The sequence below is a fragment of the Canis lupus genome, chromosome 4 (genome assembly GCF_048164855.1).
Source record: "Canis lupus baileyi chromosome 4, mCanLup2.hap1, whole genome shotgun sequence".
In the NCBI taxonomy this organism is placed as follows: Eukaryota; Metazoa; Chordata; class Mammalia; order Carnivora; family Canidae; genus Canis; species Canis lupus.
Window position 1 is genome coordinate 4,093,884 of NC_132841.1, and position 17,860 is coordinate 4,111,743.

The 17,860-nt window shown below is 41.4% G+C and overlaps 2 long non-coding RNA genes across 3 annotated transcripts; one reads left to right on the plus strand and one right to left on the minus strand.

Annotated features, from left to right (window-relative positions):
- Positions 1-4,602: 4,602 nt before the first annotated feature.
- On the minus strand, positions 4,603-12,015 carry LOC140631739 (uncharacterized). Of its 2 annotated transcripts, XR_012029269.1 has the most exons (4): positions 11,886-12,015; positions 11,195-11,359; positions 8,763-9,231; positions 4,603-8,001 (listed from the first exon to the last, which is right to left on the minus strand). It is a non-coding gene; the product is annotated as an uncharacterized lncRNA (long non-coding RNA). The 2 variants fall into 2 exon arrangements; XR_012029268.1 differs by having other exon boundaries at positions 4,603-9,231.
- Positions 12,016-12,070: 55 nt separating this feature from the next.
- On the plus strand, positions 12,071-15,778 carry LOC140631740 (uncharacterized). The gene is made up of 2 exons (XR_012029270.1): positions 12,071-14,807; positions 15,132-15,778. It is a non-coding gene; the product is annotated as an uncharacterized lncRNA (long non-coding RNA).
- The last annotated feature ends 2,082 nt before the right edge of the window (positions 15,779-17,860 follow it).

Sequence of the window (17,860 nt, forward strand, 5' to 3'; positions counted from 1 at the left end):
AGAACTGGGTGTTATACTATATGTTGGCAAATGGAACTTAAATGAAAACAAATGTAAAAAAAGAAAACAACAATAACAGAATACACATTCATCCTAAGTGTGCACATGATGAAACATTCTCCAGGATAGGAGAAAGTTAGGTTATATTCATTCATAGATTCCATTCATACACACATTCATATATTAGGTTACCCAAAAAGTCAGCAAACTTAAAAATATTGAAATCATATGAAGTATCTTTTCTGACCACAGTGGCATGACACTAGGAATCACTAATAGGAGGAAAACTGGAAAGTTCACACATATGTGGAGATTAAACAACACACTTCTAAACAACTAATGGGTCAAAGATGAAATAAAAAAAGACCTTGATGAATGGATAAAGATGTGGTTTATGTATACAATGGAATATTACTCAGCTATTAGAAACGACAAATACTCACCATTTGCTTCAACATGGATGGAACTGGAGGGTATTATGCTGAGTGAAATGAGTCAATCGGAGGACAAACATTATGTGTTCTCATTCTTTTGGGGAACGTACATAATAGTGAAAGGGAATATAAGGGAAGGGAGAAGAAATGTGTGGGAAATATCAGAAAGGGAGACAGAACATAAAGACTCCTAACTCTGGGAAACGAACTAGGGGTGGTGGAAGGGGAGGAGGGTGGGGGTTGGGGGTGAATGGGTGACGGGCACTGAGGGGGGCACTTGACGGGATGAGCACTGGGTGTTATTCTGTATGTTGGTAAATTGAACACCAATAAAAAATAAATTTATTATTAAAAAAAGATCTTGAAACAAAAATGGAAACATAGCATATCAAAACATGAGATGCAGAAAAGGCAATGCTAAGGAGGCATTATATAGCAATAAATGTTTATATTAAGAAAAAAAAACCACCTAACTCAAGGAACTAGAAGAGCAAGAACTAAATGTAAAGTTAGCCGAAGGGAGGGGGTTAGAGTAGAACTTCATGAAATAGAGAATAGAAAAACATTTGACAAGATCAACAAAACTAAATGATGGTTTTTTAAAAACAAACAAAATAACAAAACTTTAGCTAGACTTACTAAGAAAAAAGAGGGGACCCAAGTTAGAAATGAAAGGGGAGACATTGAAAAAAAAAGAAAGGGGAGACATTGCAACTGATACCACAAAAGTACTCAGTATTATAAGAGACTTACGAAAAAATTATATGCCAACAAATTGGGTGATCTAGAAACAATGGATACATATCTAGAAACATAGAATCTACCAAGACTGAGTCATGAAGAAATACAAAATCTGAACAGACCAATAACAAGTAGATTGAGTCAGTAATGAAAAACCTCATAACAAGGAAATTTCGAAGATCAGATGCCTTCACAGATGAATTCTACCAAATATTTAAAGAACTAACATTGGGACACCTGGGTGGCAAAGTGGTTGAGCGTCTGCCTTTGGCTCATGTAGTGATCTCAGGGTTCTGGTATTGAGTCCCACATCGGGCTCCCTGCGAGGAGCCTGCTTCTCCCTCTGCCTATGTCTCTGACTCTCTCTGTGTGTCTCTCAAGAATAAACAAATTAATCTTTTTTAAAAACTAAAAAAAAAAAGAAAGAAAGAAAGAAAAGAATTAACACCAATTCCTTTCAAACTCTTCCCAAAATTTGAAAAGGAAGGAACAATCCTAAACTCCTCTTAGAAGGCCAGCATTACCTTGATGCCAAAGTTAGATAAGGACAACTCAAGAAAGAAAACTATGGACCAATATCCCTAAGGAGCATAAATGAGAATATTCTTGACAAAATACTAGCAAACTGAATTCAATAGCACATTAAAAGGATCATTTGCTATGATCAAGTGGGATTTCTCCCGGGGATGCAATGATGATTGAACATATGGAAATCAACAAGGGTGATACACTGATTAGTAGAATGAAAGGGACGCCTGGGTGGCTCAGCAGTTGAGTGTCTGCCTTTGGTTCAGGGTGTGATCCTGGAGTCCAGGGATTGAGTCCCACATCAGGCTCCCTGCATGGAGCCTGCTTCTTTATGTCTCTGCCTCTCTCTGTGTGTCTTTCATGAATAAATAAAATTTTTTTAAAATAAAGCATTTAAAAAATAGAAAGACAAAAATCATAAAGTCAGCACAAAAGATGCAGAAAAGGCATTTGACAAAATTCAATATCCTTTCACAATAAAAACTCTCAACACATCGGGCCTAAAAGGAGCACATCTCAGTATGATAAAGGCATATATGACAAAGCCACCACTAACATCATATTAAATTGGGGAGGGGGAAGGTTGAAAGCTTCTCCTCTGAGATCCGGAACGAGAATATGGTGCCTACCTTCACCACTCTTATTCAACATGGCACTGCAGTAGTGATGGAAATGCTTTTTCTTGTATGCCTTCTCATACCATTTGAATTTCTTTGAAGCATATGAATGCATTACTCTGATTAAAAACAAAAACAAAACAACAAAAGAACAGTTCAGGGCTCAATTTTTTTAAGATACAATATGGATTTTATTCCACTTATTTTAGTTTTTCGGTTTCATTAATTTTATTGCTCAAGTCTCTCCACTAGCAAAGGTGCAGTCCAGCATCGATAGGCTGTGATCACCTCAAATGCATGGATAGTAGCAGCAGAAACAGTGGGGTGTTCTGAATCCTCCCAGAAACTGCAGTGGTGCTCACTTGGCTTGGCTGGAGGAAATGTGGCCACAAAGAGATTTTTAAAGACTCGGAGCAGTTTTGCAGGACAATCCCCCTAGTTAATTGACCCTCATTAGCTTAAACAACAGCAGATAATCTCCAAAAGTAAAATCACTCCAAGTGGCAAAGCTGTTATCTACTGTGCTATAACTGCCCAAACCTTGTGGCTTAATACAACTACCATTTTACCGTAATAGCTCACAGTCATAAGGGTCAGGAATTCAGAAAGGGCTCATCAGGCAATTCTCCTGTTCCACATGGTCTCTCAGTGGATCACACTTGGCAGGTGGCCTGATCTGTAGAGTCCAGGATGGCTTCCATCACATGTCTAGAGCTTTGGTGGAAATGGCTGGGAAACTGGGCTCATCTGGGATCATGGACCAAACTCCCAGTACATCCTCTCCAGGAAGACACAGTTAGGGCTAATGGTCTCTTTATCCAACATCTCAGGCCTCCCTCAGAATATGCCACTCAAATCTGAGATAGAGAGTGCAGGCTGAGTACTGTAGGCAGGCCATGGTTCATGACTGGAGATTTATCCAAAATGGGACCTCAAACCAAGGCTAAGGTAAAGGTTGTGAGCTGAACCACTGAGTCAAACAGAAATGAGTGTGAGTTCTTTTCTATTGTGGTAAAATACACGTAACCTAGAAATTGCCATTTTAACAATTTGCAAGCATACAGTTCTGTAGCACAGAGTATATTCTCATCATTGTGCAACCATCACTGATAACTATCTTCAGAACCACTTTATCTTTCCAAATATGTCAGTTTAGGGAACGTATCCATTAAACACTCACTCCCCATTCCCTCTTCCCCAACCCCTGGTAACCACCATTCTGCTTTCTTCCATATGAATTGGACTACTCAGGGCACCTCTTAAAAGTAGATTCGTATAATATTTATGCTTTTGTGACTGGCTTATTTCACTCAGCATTATGTTTTCAGGGTTCATCCATATTGTAGCATTGTCAGAATTCCCTTCCGTTTTCAAGGATTTTATTCATTTATTTGAAAGAGAGATAGAGAGCACGAGCAAGGGGGACTGGTAGAGGGAGAAGCAGACTCCCTGCTAAGCAGGCAGCCTGACATGGGGCTTGATCCCAGGACCTTTGGCATACACTTAACTAACTGAGCCCCCTTTCCTTTTTAAGGCTGATAGTATTCCATTGTTTGGTTGTGTACACACTGGACACCGTCATTTATCCATTCATTCATCTTTAGACCCCTGGGTTGATTCCACCTTTTGGTTACTATGAACAAAACTGTTATGAACATGAGTGTACAAGTATCCATTGGAGTCCCTGTGGTCACCAGAAGCGATTATTTTGAGGAATCAAAAAGTGAAAAAAATCACAGGTGAGAAATGGTAAAGGAAACAAGAGTTCCTAAAAATAATAAACACAGATTGATGTCTGCAACTGCCTTCCACGCATTTTGAGCAGGGGCTCCTGTGGCCAGACGAAGTTAGTGACAGGACCAGGAACAGCAGAGCAACCTGCTCCAATCCTGTAACACATCTGAAATATTTCTCCCAATTCCCTTTGTGACCAAAGATAAGCATTTAAGAACCATCTGGCTGAGATGAGGGAGTGTAACCTGTGGCTATAGTCTTGGGTGCACTTATTATTCAAGAAATATTTACTGAGTGCCTTCTGTGTGCCAGACACTGTGCTCTGTGCTTGGGATACCTCCATGAACAAATCAAACAAAAGTCTGGCCTCATCCTAGTGAGGCAGGATGGACAGATGCTTAAAAATATGATTCATAATTAAGTGACATGACTAATACATCACTGAATTCATCAACTCATTCATTTATTTATCACTCAACAGATACTGAATACCTTTTTTTCTTTTTTAAAAAAAGATTTTATTTATTTATTCATGAGAGACGGGGGGGGGAGAGAGAGAGAGAGAGAGAGAGGGAGAGAGGCAGAGACACAGGCAGAGGGAGAAGCAGGCTCCATGCAGGGAGCCTGAGGTGGGACTCGATCTTGGGTCTCCAGGATCATACCCTGGGCTGAAGGCGACGCTAAACCGCTAAGCCACCCGGGCTGCCCATTTTTTTTCTTTTTATAAAAAAGATTTTATTTATTTATTCATGAGAGAGGCAGAGACATAGGCAGAGGGAGAAGCAGGCTCCAAGCAGGGAGCCCGATGCAGAACTCGATCCCATGACTCCAGGATCATTCCCTGGGCCAAAGGGAGGCAGTCAACCACTGAGCCACCCAGGCATCCCAATACCTTTTTATTCTTAAATAAAAAGGCATTTTGAAAAATAGAACTGGGGCGGGGGTGGTGACTGGGTGGCTCAGTCGGTAGAGCAGCTCACTCCTAACTTCAGCTCAGGTCCTGATCTCAGTGTCCTGTGATCAGTCCCTGAGCTGGGCTTCCCAGTCTGCGAGGAGTTGGCTTGAGATTCTCTCTTTCCCTCTCCCTCTATCCCTTCCACCACTGTTCATACTGTCTCTCTCTCTTCTTCTCTCAAATAAATAAATCTTAAAAAAAATTAAAGTAGAGTTGAGACAGAACTATACAGGACAACATGCTACTTGCTCTTCAGAGCCCAACTAACCAGCATCCTGCATGTGATATACTGTGCATTATCTATTCTTTTCATTTCTTGCACTGGTATTTATATTAAAGAAGACGTGAAATAAAGATTTGAACTAAAAAGAAGACTGGAGGTTGTATTCAGTTGCTGGAAACTCAATCGTAACATAAATTAGAATCTCTATGATAAGTCATATTAATAGCATTTAAAACAAAGATAAAATAAATACAGCACTATTTGAGGCATGCTTGTATAATTTCAGACCTATTCTTCAGTTATGTTGTAATTAGAAAACAACAAGCCAGACTTCCCAAAAGCCAAAAAAAAAAAAATCATTAGACATTAAAAATGTTTTTATGCATATTTAGCATCTCAATGGCACCGACTCTCTTTTGTGCTTTTCACTTCCAACCATTACTGAGATCTGGTCAGAAAGCATACCCGTAAAATTACACCTAAGAGTTATGCATACCAAAATGGTAAGAAATATTCTATTGTGTGCCAGTTCAATTTGATATTCCTTAAAGAATGGAGTGTCATTTGGGGAATATAAAAAATAGTGAAAGGGAATAAAGGGGAAAGGAGAGAAAATGAGTGGGGAATATCAGAGAGGGAGACGGAACATGAGAGACTCCTAACTCTGGGAAACGAACAAGGGGTGGTGGAAAGGGAGGTGGGTTGGGGGTGGGGTGACTGGGTGACGGGCACTGAGGGGGGCACTTGAGGTGATGAGCACTGGGTGTTATGCTATATGTTGGCAAACTGAACTTCAATTAAAAAAATAAAAAATAAATTAAATTAAATTAAAAGTAAAAGAATGGAGTGTCGTTTCAGGGCTGCAAAAGACAAAGGAACATTTAGAAACTACCAAGAGATTAAAAAGTAGAAACTAAGGCCGATTATCCAGTTTGGCTAAAAAACAAATTTCTTCCTCCAACAAGCGGGGTTTGTGGTGGGTGGGAGGCTCCTCTTTGCAGCTCTGCCTTGGAGGCAAATGGGAGGCTCCCCGCTGGTGCTCAGTCTGTCCCTGGGAGAGAGAGCACCAGGGAAGGGTGGGCAGGAGACCACCCAGCCCCTGCTTCCCCCACCAGAGCCAGCAGAAAACAACCTTATATGTTACCTGTGTATTGGGACTCTTATGGGACCACAACTTTGAATATTTTTTAAATTTTTTTTTTAATTTTTATTTATTTATGATAGTCACAGAGAGAGAGAGAGGCAGAGACACAGGCAGAGGGAGAAGCAGGCTCCATGCACCGGGAGCCCGACGTGGGATTCGATCCCGGGATCGCGCCCTGGGCCAAAGGCAGGCGCTAAACCGCTGCGCCACCCAGGGATCCCCAACTTTGAATATTTTTATATTTGATCAAAAATATTTGATGAAAATACCTATAGTGTGACATTAAGCTTTTCGATTGTAACATATGTGCCTGACATTCAGCCTTTGATTGCTAAGACATCGGCTGCAAATACATCCATCTCCAACAAACACATTACCAGCTATAAGACACATTTATTGGTAAAACAGCCATATAAGGAATCTTATGCCACCCCAAACTATGAAGTTCTCTCTTTCAGAAAGTCCTGGATAAGCTACATAATGACAGTTTGAGTGACCCTGCTTCTCCCTGTACCTCAGTTTCCATTTTCATGCCTTAAATGAGCCAGGAAGGAGTGAATTCAAGAAACCCTAGACACACTACCCTCTGTCCTCAATAAAGGCAGAACTCCAGGTGCCTCTTCTCTTTACCTGTCACCATGCTGTGTGTGTGGCCCTCAGTGTGTCATGTTCCCTGCAAGACTCATAAGAAATAAATCCTGTTCCTCAAAGTTTCCTGATAGATTTGCTGAAGTGCATCCTGCAACCAAAATAAGAACCACGGGGTTGGTCCAGCCCCAACACTGGCTCTGGTCAGGGAATGTCTGCAGGGAATCCTGTGATTAATGTGGGCCTAGGGTTTTCCTAGATGATAGCATCACTGTCAAGAGGCCACGTAGCACAGTGGCTCTCTAGAGTGAAGGAGCCTGAGTCCTTTCCTAAAGGACATGGCTTCAACCTCCTGTCCATATCCCCAGGTGGTTGAAACCATGTGGCTGGTGGAAAGAGCAAGGCTTTGAGAGGCAAGCATGAGGGGCACAGTGAGCAGGCTGGTTCTAGCTGTCCAGGGAGAGGATGGGGGTGTGGGACCCACCAGACAGTAGCATGAGAACCAACCCCCTCAGTGTGTGGGGCCAGGCCTGCGCCCTAGCAAAGGGCAGTGATGGAAAAAGCCACATTAGATTTGTCGGCTGGGTGGACTTTGCCCCAGTTTCCTTGTTTGTGAAGGGGGAATGTCGTGGGGATTAGAAGGTTAATAAAGGAAAGGATTCAGTAAGTATCAGCTTTTACCCTAATCTGAGTGATAAAGTTTTCCCCAGTCCTTCACAGAGGAGGAAAGGGAGGGCAAGTTGGGGAGTACCTGTGGAAGGTAGCCCACTGACCTTTACTGGGAAAGAATGTCCCTTTTTCCAGGATTATTGACATCAGGACTGCCCATAGTATGCGGCTATTGCTGCGCACCTCCAGAGGGCTCTGCCATGGTCACCCCCGTGGCAGTGGCAGCCTGGTGATGTGGATGTTGGGTGGTTTTCTTGTCTTTCTCCTCTCTGTCCTTCTCCTTCTTGATGTTCCTCCTTGATGTCCTCACCAGCAGGCAGAGGAAGAAGGAAAGCCACCAAGGGTGGGGCTCCAGAGCCAGTGTTTACCTGGAAACCGAGGCACAGCCAAGGTACGGATGCAGATAAAAGAGAGGATCCGTTTACTTTCCATGTGTCAAAATAGACATAACAAACCTAACAAAGCAAACAAACAAAAACTCACCAGGAAACCATAAGCATAAGAGAAAGGAAGGAGGACCCATGTCTCCGTCCTGTCCAGACAAAGACATCTCCAAGTCTCTCGTGGATAGCCAATGAACGAGACAAAGATGAGTATCTGCATTCTGAAGCGAGCCACCTGAACATTCCCCTTACTACCTGTTTACTACACTAGTTTTCCAATTTCTGTTCTTTAAATTCCACATGATTTTCTATTCTTAGAAGAAATGAATAAATAGGGAGACGGGGTAAAATGGTCAAAAGAGTACAGGATTACAAAGCAGGAATCCTAATGGGCAGTTAGCAAGGGGCGCTTACCAATGGGGAACTTGATAAGTTTAATTTCTCCAAACCTTCTACTTTGAGAAAATGAGGGGATTGTACTAGACCATCTCTAAGGAGATCATTTTGAAATTCAATGTGAATTTTCCCAGCTGCATCTTTTTGATGCCTGGAAATGAAGTCAGAGCATCTAATACACGGAATGGCTTTTCTTGCACTCAGATGCCACAGTTTCTAGAATCAGCTTTCTCCCACTCTAACCATTTGGTCTAAATGCTGGAGCTCAGGACTCCCAGGGAAGATAAAAGCCAAGGTCATATTTATTTCCCACCCACTGGACAACAATTCAATGGGAATCTCCTGTGCACCTGGCTCTGGAGTAAATCCTGGGAACCAGATGAAGAAGGCAGACTTCCTCTCTTTAGAGCTTTCAGAAGCCAAAGAGGAGGAATTCAGCAGGAGTGGTTCACAACATCGTGATATATGCTTTTAAGAAAGTGTGAAGAGGGTGCTGTGGTCACCAGTGCAAGTGCGCCCCACGCCAATCAGGTCTCCATAGCCCTCGGTACATGACTCACAGGATTTCCCTGATAAGAGAGAAATAGTCCTCTGGTAGCAAAGGGTGACACACATTACTATCTTCAGTGACAGTTTGCAAAGGTCAGAACATGCCCTTATGACAGAAGCCAGCTCTGCTTCAGAGAAGGGAACCAATAGGAGTTCAAGTTGCAATGGTGCCATTTATTTCTTGGAGGAAGCCACGCTGGGCTCCAGTGACTCTCTGCTGAGAAATGACCACCATCCTCTGGGCCCTGGGAGGGCAGGAGTGGCTTCATCCTGGGGAAGGCAATTGTAATTCAATTATTCAAACATCTTTACCACCCACCACCACCACCACTCTTCCTCTCTCTCCACTTGCTCAGCCCACACTGCCTCTCCCCTGTCCCTCTGTCTCCCTCTCCAGATCCTCTCAGCCACACTATCTCTGAGAAGACAGAAGGGACTGCATTGCCTGCCCCCCACAGACATCCCCAATGGGACTCAGTGACCAGCAGGTGAAGGAGATCTGCTTATATCTGATCCTAAAAAGCATCTGAGGGTCCACTGCTCAGCCTCTCCTGGTGGGAGGAGGAATAGCTGCTCATGGAACATGAAATATTAATGAGGAGAATCTGAGTTCCTGGGCTTCCTTTCTCTTCAGACCAAACTAAACCAATAAAAATCTCAGCTCCTGCCAGCAAAGGGCAAAGCAGAAGTGTGCATTACCCATTGGCAGCCAAAAAGCCAGTAGAATTACATAATATATGGAGCTATAAGGCCCTGGAAGTTCCCCCAGCTGTACAGAGAGGAAAACAGATGCCCAGACTTCTGGAGATTTAGCCAAATTTTGGTGACAGGGTCTTGGCTCAGACCCATCTCTGAACAGGCTTTGCCGACACAAATTATAATCAGGAATCCCCCTGGTCTCACAAAGTAAGGGGGAGACAGGTCAAGGGACGACATATTGTAGAGGAACCTCAGCTTCCTGGTTCTCAAAAGGAACCCCCAATGGGAATGGAGAGAGAAGGAAGGAATCAGAACCTACTGTCTTGCTCCTGCCTGGACCCCTGGGCATGCCAGTGTCCTCTATGCCTTGGGAGCAACGGCAGAGATGACAAGAACTGGAATCCCACTCAGGGTCTATCTGGTGTCTGGGGAAAACCTGGGAGGAACCAGAGCCAGTGGGCCTCAGCCTTCACTAAATCAACAGTCCCCATGCATTCTGGGCAGCAAGGTACATCCATGACCTGCCCTGGCTAATTGGCTTGCAAGTGAGGTAATAATAGCAAGGCTCTCATAAGCCAGTCTCGTTTTCTAGGCACAGAGTCAGATAACCTTACTTAGTCTTATAATTTAAACCATTTTTAAAAATCCTGCATTGGGAATTTACAGTGCTTTAATTTTTCAAAATACTTTATCTTTTTAGAGCAGTTTAGGTTCACCAAAAGATGGAAAGGAAGGTACAGAGAGTTCCTGTGTGCTCCCTGTCTCCACACAGGCACAGCATCTCCCATTGGGAATATGCCCCCACCGGAGTGACACATGTAGTACCATCAATGAACCTACATTGGGGTTCACTCTTGGTGTTGTATTTATGGAGCTTTTTGAGCCTTTTTATTTAAATGGTAGTGTTTTCTTCCTTTTTTCCCTAGTTGGGAGTTTGGGGAAAAGCCTATCCTTCCACAAACTGCTCTGGTGGTAGAAGGGCAACCTCAATGTAAGAGAAAATATAGCACGCCTGACCCTGTTCCCCCTTCTTGTGACATGTGAAGTCACTGAATGACACAGAAGGTCAGTGACCCTGGGATTTGTAGGGGAAATGAGGACACTGACAGATCAAAAGGGCCACAGCAAAGGAGACAAAAGATCACCCTGAGTAGGTGTTACCTCAACAGCAGAGTGATAGGAAACTATTCTATCTTTGTCGGCTTTGCCAAAACTTGTCAACATAGTCCTGTCAGCAAGCAGCAACAGAGGGGAAGGGTGACAAGGGACATAGAGCAGGGTGACATCCAAAAGAGAGGCTGGCCCTGGGTGCTCCTGACACTGGCAGCTCTCTATGTCTCCATTCAAGGAAGTCGGGCAAGAGATCATCTAACTAGTGTAACTGATTTGGGCAGGCCAGAAAGACAATCACAGAGGAAAGAAAGACACCAAGGGTCACAGATTGCTTTCTCAGTGTCTGCAATTTTTATAATACTCTACCCCAAACCTCTGCCTAGCAAAGACCTTATCACCAATCATCATGATGAGTACCCACTCCTCTCCTCTGTGCTCCAATGCACACAGCCATCAGAGCCCCTCAAGGAAGCTGGTGTCACTCTATGTGCTTGCACCAGGGACATCTCAGCTCCCGGAGAGTCCCCACCTGAGGTTCTTTCTGGTAACCCCAGAACACGTGTCTGCTCTGAAGAGTTTGTTCCTCCTACAAAAGAGAACTGTGGTCAGAGAACCTATAATGGCCAAATACATTGGGCTGTAAGTCAGATGTCTGCCTCATCTTCCAGTAAAAATGTCAGTGCAACTATCCCATCAGGCCCTTCCTGCTGCTCATCTCAGCCATTGCAAGAAGCTCAAACCTCCAGCATCGCCTGACGTCTGTTGCTGTATTACTCATACCTCCCTCACATGAGCTGGTCTTTGGCTCTCCTCCCCAACCCAAATCCAAACTGGGCCTTGGGAAATCATGGGTCTGCCATCAAAACTTTCCTCCATATCTTCAAACCCTTCTCTCAGGCATGCATTTGCCTCTTGGCTCTAACTGAGGACCCTGATTACTTTGTACTCTCTCAAATTGGTAATGAAATAGCTACCCCAGAAAATATGTCTTATATCCATTATAAGATGGTCCTAACATTCCCACCCCAGTCTATTTGCTACCTTCTTTTATTTTCTTCTTATCATTACTTGAAATTATCATTTTGTATGTTTGCACAGTATGCATGGTTTACCTGTGTATTTGTTTCACCCCCTAAAATGTGAGCTCCATGATGGCTATGTACTTTATTCACCCCTCCTGGGTCCATAGTAAGTGCTCAATAAATATTTGCCAGGTGGTTGAATAAAGGCACTACCTGCAGAGAGCATTGTGATGTCATGGAAGCATAGGAAAATTCTGGAAGCGTGTGACCTGGAATGGCAGAGACAGAATGGAGAAGAACCAGAGAAGGCTCACGGGGAGAACTAATGAAAGTCATCCAGTGAAAAAACATGGCTGCAGCCTTCTGCATAAAGATGGCAGCTTGGACCTATACTTTTGCTTTCATTCCCATCTACAATGATAGCAAAAGAAAAAATTATGAAGGCAAACATTCTCAAGAAAATAAGATGATGGGAGAAGACAGGTGGCCAGCAAGCTATTGGAAGTGATAACTAAATAGAAATCCCAAGAAAGCTGAATTATAAACCAGTATTGGAGAAAGCCAAAACTTAATCCAGTTTACATCAGAGAATGGGCAAAGGCTCAGAAACTGGTGGCACTGGTTACCTCTGGAAGATGAGTGTGTGCGGGGGTGAGAGGGGACCATAAATATCATTTGAGTCTATTCTCCATCAAAGAATGAAATAGCCCAAAAAAGAAAAAGACTGGAATGGAACACAGGGAATACAACAGGTTGATTGATAAAGAAGCAAGACCAAGTAGAATGGTGCTAAATTGTTTATAAAGAAGGGCCTGAGATCTATTCCCCAACTCCCTCCATACAAATGTATAGATGCCTCTTCCCATCCTACGGAAGGACTAGAGGCTTATTCTGAAAAGTATTCCTACTCTAGTGATTACAGGCCTGCAGCAGGTGAGAGTGCCATACTGAAAGCAAGGGGATTAAATGAACATTTATTTACAGATGCCAAAACACTAGTCTTCTTCGCCATCTCAGCTTCCACCATGCTGGGAGGTGGGAGATTGGAAGATATTTGGAGAATCTGGCCAGCTCTGAAAGAAGAATTAACACTACCGACAGAGTTTTCCAATGCAACCCCTACTTACATTCCCTACAGTGAATCCCACAATCCTACAAGCTCTATCAATAAACTCAGAGCTTTCAGTAGTCTTCTTAAAATCTCACTCTGAAATAAGAGCAGACAACTAAGCATCACCAGACATTTGAGAAAAGCCCCTTAAATGTGTGCAAGAATCCAAAAATGCCTTTCAAAACAGTATTAAAAAACTTGAAGGAAGCAAAATCTATATAAGAAAATTCAAAAATATTTCCTTAATATCACCAGAGAAAGAAGATATTACTTCCCAAAACAAAACAAATATAAGGTGCTTTTTCAAAAAGGAATATTCAGAATATTTTTTAAAAACTCTTGGAAATTGAAAACATGATAGTAAAAATGAGAAATTAAGCAGAAGCAATGAGAAATAAAATTGAGGCATCCTTTCGGAAAATGAAACAAAGAAAAAGAGATGAATTATAGGAAAGAAATGATAAGAAATTTGAAGTACCAATTTAGGAGGTCTAACATCCAAACAGAAATTCAGAGAAAAGAGAGACAGGGGGAGAAACTATCAAAAAATAATTTCTTAGGATCAAATGCTTCCATTTGAAAGGGTCTAGGAAGTACCCAGGAAAATGTCACAAAGTTCAGAATACCAAAAACAAACAATAAAGCAGAAGTCAAAATGGCACCAGAAACTACAGAAAATGTCAAAATGTTTTGAAAGGAGAATTATGGCCAATGTAGAGCATACATACAATCAAATGATAATTCTGATAACAAGGTAGAGTAAAGGCAGACTTAGATGTGCAAAGCCATATAAATTTTATGACAAGAACCTTATTAGAAACTCTGATTGCTTGAGCAAGTTATTTGAGTATATTCTCCAACAAAATAATGAAATAAACCAAAAAGAAAAAAATTGCAACAGAAAACAGGGAAATCAATAGATTAACTGATTGAGAAGCAAGACTCAAGCAAGATCAAGGAGGCATACAACACACTGAACCATATCAGAAAGAAGATGAAACTGATTGAACTGCTGTATCTAAATGAATTGAGAAGAGATTGAGACGCTGTGGGGGGTTGAATTAATGATCAGTATTGGATTAGTGATACAAACAAGCAAATAAACAAGATGCATCTTTAGAGGAAGCAAAATATTTTTCAGGAAAGTTAAAATAATAATCGTTTACTCCATGGCTCAGCTTTGAGTAGTTTTTAAAACGTCATATTAAATATTGATCTTACCAAAATATAATATTAGCAAATATTTTTGGAAGTTGGTAGAGGGTTGTCAAATAAGTGGATTGTGGTGGGGGAAAGGGTAAAAAAAGACAGATACCCATTTTCCATAATGGACTATAAAATGATATTATCTAAAACTAAAAACTCAACAAATAACCATCCAAAAGTTCAACACATTTAACATGTTGCCTTCTGGGAAAGGGGCTCAAGGGAGCGAGAAGGAACACGGGGTTTCTGCATTTCTGTAATAAGCCTTTTAAAATATTTGCTCTTAAACTGTATTGTAAAAAAAATGGAATAAAGCAACAACATAAATAAAAGCAAAACACAATGATAGCACAAGACATTCTTGGCAGAGGAAATGGAGGGCCTTGCATGGGTACCACAGAATGTTCTGCTTACATAAGGCTTAGAGAAGAAAGGGCAAAGAGATGCAAAGAGGAGAAGGCAAAAGGAGATGAATCTAGGAGTCCTTCTCTCACCTATGTTGTGCAGAGCTCCAGGAAAATGTTGCTTCCTATCCTAATAATGAGAAATAGCAGGAGAGTCTACAGAATCCTGTGGTTTCAGGGCAACTGAGGAAGCTGAATTCCAAAGAGTAACAAGTCTCTCCAAGGACAATGGGACAGAGTAACTCTTTCACCATTGGAAGAATGTAAGAGGAAAAAGAGGCTGTGGTAAAGGTAAGTATGAAGAAATCATCTAAAAAGTGAATGAATTCCTAAAGGCCACATATGGCTAGCCCATCAGTTCAGAACTGGGAGCCTCAGACCCACAGTTTGCACTTATCCCATGAATTTTCCATGAAAATTGGTGCTCACAAGAAAGATTGGAGGTGGCAGGGCAGAGGACCTGAAAGAGCTCCTCTCATTGACACAGGTGTGTGGGAGGTAAATGCTACCTTTAGGGGCTAGGCACAAAACATCATCTGCTTCCCCAGATGTTCTTCTCACATGAATCAAAAACTTTAAGCCATGGAAAGCAGCAGCAAATATTTCTTTCCCTAGGACTGCTGAAGAAGAGGAATGAAACCTGTCTGCTTTTAGGGGAGAGAGAGAAACTCTCCTTCTTGACCCAGGAATGAGCCAAAGATTCACTGTCTCTGGAAGAAGGGCAGAAGCATCAATCATCTGTCCCTAGAGGAGCAGCAGGAAAACTTCATTGACCCCACTATCTTGCACCAATATATAGCAGGCATCTTGCTATTGTGGGAGAGAAGCAGGAAGTTCTCTCCTGCCTAAGACCTTTTATAGATACAAGACAAAGTTTTCCTGTGATGGGAAGAGAGATAGGAAGGCCAGGAAAGCTCACATCTGGGGCACACAAGCCCTGCCTAAAACTGAGGCTGGACCACTAGGACCATGAGAACCTCTCTATCCCTTCCTAATAAATTCATCACCGAATAATCAACAATATCAGTTTACCAATGGAGAAGAGGAAAGTATGGAGAGAGGATCCCTGTCTGCTTAGATGTACAAAGATGGCTGAAGCTGAAACTGCAGTGAGAAAAACCAGCTGGCAATCCAATCCTGAAGGAATATGAAGCCATGATGCACTGAGGATAATAAACAGCAAGGGAATTCAAACCTTGCTCAAGGAGATTGACTCCTTCCCAACACACACACACACACACACACACACACACACCAACAAATGAAGTAGAGTTTCTATTTCTAGATGTAAATACTCCTTACCCAAGTATCTACCATTCTATCAGTGATGCCCACCATTTGGGTAACAAATTACAAGACACATTGAAAAGCAAAGAAAACACAACCTATTGTCAAGAGACAAAGCAATAAATAGAATCAGATTCAGAGATGACTCAGATGTTGTAACTCTTAGACAAGGACTTGAAAATAACTGTAAATTATGTGTTACAGGATCTGGTAAAAAGAGATGGACCCATGCATGAACTCAATTTAAGCAGAGACATGGACATAATTTTTTAAAAAATCAAGCAGAAATGCCAGAAATGGAAAGCACAATATCAGATATGAAGAATTTTTGATGGATTTATTGACACAACAGGGGGAGGAAAATCAGGAAACCTGAATTTACATTTTTAAAAATGATCCAGAATAAAACAGGTATAAATACTGGGGGTGTAATGCATGATGTCTATAGTTAATAATGTGTTGTATATTTGAGAGTTGCTAAGACAATAGATCTTAAAAGTTCTCATTTAGGGGATCCCAGGGTGGCTCAGTGGTTTAGTGCCTGCCTTCGGCCCAGGGTGTGATCCTGGAGTCCTGGGATCGAGTCCCGCATCAGGCTCCCTATATGGAGCCTGCTTCTCCCTCTGCCTGTGTCTCTGTATCTCTCTCTGTGTGTGTGTGTGTGTGTGTGTGTGTGTGTGTATTTCTCAGGAATAAATAAATAAAATCTTGATAAAATAAAATAAAATAAATTTTAAAAGTTCTCATTTAAATTATTACTATGTGTGGCAATGGATGTTACTAGACTCATTGCAATGACCATTTCATTATATATGCAATTCACAAACTCATTTCATTGTACACTTGAAGTTAATATAATGTTAAATGTCAATTACATCTCAATTTTAAAAAAAGAATACCAACAAAAAAGTAAAATGAAGATTTTACTTTAAAAAAGAGTTAAGGAAATGGATAAACAATTTGAATAGACATTATCTCAAATAAGATACTAAACAAACCAATAATGACATGAAAACATACTCAATACCATTAGTCATTAGGGAAGTGCAAATGCAAATGCAAATTAAACCTCAATAAAATACCACTTCATATCCCTTTGGATGGCTAGAACTAAAAAGATGATAAGAAGTGTTGGCAGAATGTGGAGATATTGGGGTCCTCAGCATTGATGGTAGGAATGTAAAATGGTATAGCAAGTTTGTTAAACAGTTGGAAGTTTCTTAGACAGTTGAACATAGACTCAGCAATTCTACTCCTATTTTAGGTATATATCCAGAGAATTGAAAACAAATGTTCAGACAAATATTTATAGAAACCTTATTCATATTATTTAAAAGATAGAAACAACCCAAATGTCCATCAGTGAACACATGGATAAACAAGAAGTGGTATATCCACACAATGGAATATTATTCCACTCATAAAATAGAAAGAAATCTTGATACATGCAACAACAGGGATGAACCTTGACAACATTATGTTTAGTAAAAGAAGGCGCTCACAAGAACCATAGATTGTATCAATGCATTTATATGAAATGTCCAGAATAGACAAATCCATAGAGACAGAGGTAGATGAGTGTTTGCCAAGAGCTGGGGCAAGGAAAGAAGGGAGTGACTACTGAAAGCTTTATGGTTTCTTTCCGGGTTGATGAAGTAGGGATGATGGTTGCACAACCTGGTGAATGTATTAAAAACCACTGAATTGTACACTTTAAACAGGTGAATTTCATGGTATGTCAATTATATTTCAACTGAGAAGAGATTAATGGAAGATGTTGATAATGAGAGCCTAGACAATTCTTTCTCCATAAACTTGAAGAATGTTACAATACTGATAGAAAGGCAAAGTTTGAAGACTGAAGAGAAAGAAAAGAGATGGAGGAAGGTGTGGAGAGGGGTTCCTGAGGAATCTGATGGGATAGAATCTAAAGGAGCTTTACAGAAACCAGCCAGAGAAAGAAGAAGGCTTTCTATCTATATGCATGAGAAAAGAAAGATGAGAGCAGCAAGGTACAACTAAGTGGGTATGTAGAATGTCCAGAAGTTGAGAGGCTT